We start from the raw sequence: 2,487 nt of genomic DNA, 5'->3' as shown, positions 1-2,487 counted from the left end.
GCGGACCGGCGGTGGGGAGTGTTTTGGGGCGGGTGGGGCGGCGCACCGTTGGCCGCGGGCGGCGGGGGGCTGCTGTTTGGCCGATGGTGGCTGGCGGCTCAGGGGAGTGGAGGTTGAAGATGAACTGCAGGCCCTTGATTTCGTATCCAACGGCTGCAAAATCGACTGACGAGAGTTGAAAAAGTCAGTCGACTGACGTGTAGCCTCAGCTTGCTAGTGCGTTCAGTTTCGACAGTAAAATTTAGTTTTGACAGCAAAATTCAGTTTCGACAGTTAAGTTCAGTTTCGACAGTTAAGTTCAGAGATGAGCGGCTGATGTATTTTACATCTAGCACTTTGTGGTTACGTATTTTACGTCATGTATTGGAGATGCTATTAGAATTCCACTCAGGTTAACATTGTCTCTCTTGTCCTGTGTCAGCCTCGGCGTCGTACAACTCACCGGAGCTGCTCCAACGACGAAATAGTACCTTGGGCTCCATCTCTAGACGCCTAAGATCTTCTTCCCCTCCTCCGACAGCCAAGTCAGCCGGAGCATCCTCACCGGCCAACCCAATCACACTGAGAACGACATGGCTTTGCCAAAGAGGTTGTACACTTGTTGCATCTCTTTTTTACACTACATGTTAATATTGTCCACTGAGCACACATAGTAACGGGAAATACGATTATTTTATCTACTATATGACAAGCAGTGAGGTACCAGGAAACTTAGCTATCCATAATGAATCTGTTGAAGGCCATCATTATTTATCTCTATGTGTTTGAGCTGTGCATTTGTCGATGGCCCTGGGAGTTGAGCTAGTAGGGCAGTGGCCTGGGTCCAAAGTAATAGAAGTAGCACAAAAACATTTTTTTAGTGTAGGCTTTTCCTTGCTCAAGCCTGCCTATTAGAATCGCCAGTGCTTGAAAGGAAAAGTGAATGAAAAACATAGGAATTGGAAAGTTTCCTATGGTACTACTATTCATGAATTTGGTTCAAAGGAATGGAGCAAAGGAAAACTGTAGGATTTGTTCCTTTAGTGTCTCCTTGAAAGAAAAACTATAGGAATTTTAATTTTCACTTGTCCTCCTTTTCAAATTCCTATTCATCAAACACAAGACTAAGAGATAGTAGCATGATAGCATTATAACCGTACATTTTCTTGTGGTTTGACTTAATCTCACCATGCTTTTTTCCATCCTGTGATCTTCCAATTGTTGTGAATCAAACACCCAGATTGGCAGAAATCCTGTGTTTTTAAATTCTCTGTTTTGCACGTGCATTCCTATCCTATTCCTGTCTATTTCCTATCCCTGCATTGTTAGAATCCTCAAATTCAAACAAGCCCTTACTCAATTACTTTTGTTACAGATATGTGTCAAAGGAAACCTTGTGTGGTTTGTCCTGCTCCTGCGGTGCTGTGTTCCACCCCAGCTCAGCTGCTCCAATGACAAAACGGTTCACCACAGTAGGGATCCGCTCTCCAGACTGTCTGTCGCCGCCTTAGATCGTCTTCCCCGCCGCTGGCAGCCACGACAATTGCATTACCATCATCAACTGAGCAGATGACCTTGAGCACTACACGGGTCCGCAAGAGAGGTTGCACTCTTCCGTGTCTGCTTACGTTATGCATCACTTAATATGATGACATGCTACATTATCGTCGTGTTCACGTATTAGACTCCGAGTCAAGTCCAAACAAATGCTGAAACTTGAGTTTTTAAATGGTTGTGGGGTACATATTGGGGCAGCAATCAGTACTATCTGTCTACTATCTGGTTAATCTTGGGTATCTACTATGAGTTTCATGTTGGGTGCAAACAAACATTAAAGGAGCCATTATCTGTATTTTTTAACTAAAGCTATTATCTGCCTGCTATCATTGGATTTGGGTCTATCCACAGTTGCTACCATCACTCTGGATTTGTGCATGCACTCCTTACATAATCTCACTATGTTTTATTCCTATGCATGCCAGTTATTGTACACAATGGAACTGATCATGTAGAGCAAAAGAGATGAGCCTTGCGTGGCAATAAAATTTCATACAGACGTTGCTCCATGGTGGGCGCAAAGGCAGCCCCCCTCCACCCATTTCGGATCATAATCAAGAGGAAGATAAATATTCTGAGGGGGATTCAGAAGGAGAAGACCACTCCTATTTACCCCATGAGGTCTTCTCTCTAACTTGGCATGCTGATGTTGGTAATATCATGCATATGGTGCCTTGCATTGCTTACTGTATACATTAAAGATGTCATCTGCTTAGTTTAGACATGCTTTGTGTCAATGCCATCTGTTTAGTTTCTTTATCGTATATGTGAATCATGCAATGCCATCTTGTTTAGCCAGGCATCATATATGTGAATTTTGCAATGCCACCCTGGTTAGCCAATCATCTTATATGTGAATTATATCATGCCATCATTTTTTATTATGTGTTAAATTTGTCAAGAATTTTAGTACATTCAATTACTCTTCATGTGCATCAGCCATTTGGCATG

This window comes from Triticum aestivum, chromosome 2B (assembly GCF_018294505.1).
Source record: "Triticum aestivum cultivar Chinese Spring chromosome 2B, IWGSC CS RefSeq v2.1, whole genome shotgun sequence".
Classification (NCBI taxonomy): Eukaryota; Viridiplantae; Streptophyta; class Magnoliopsida; order Poales; family Poaceae; genus Triticum; species Triticum aestivum.
Note: the sequence above shows the minus strand (reverse complement) of the source record.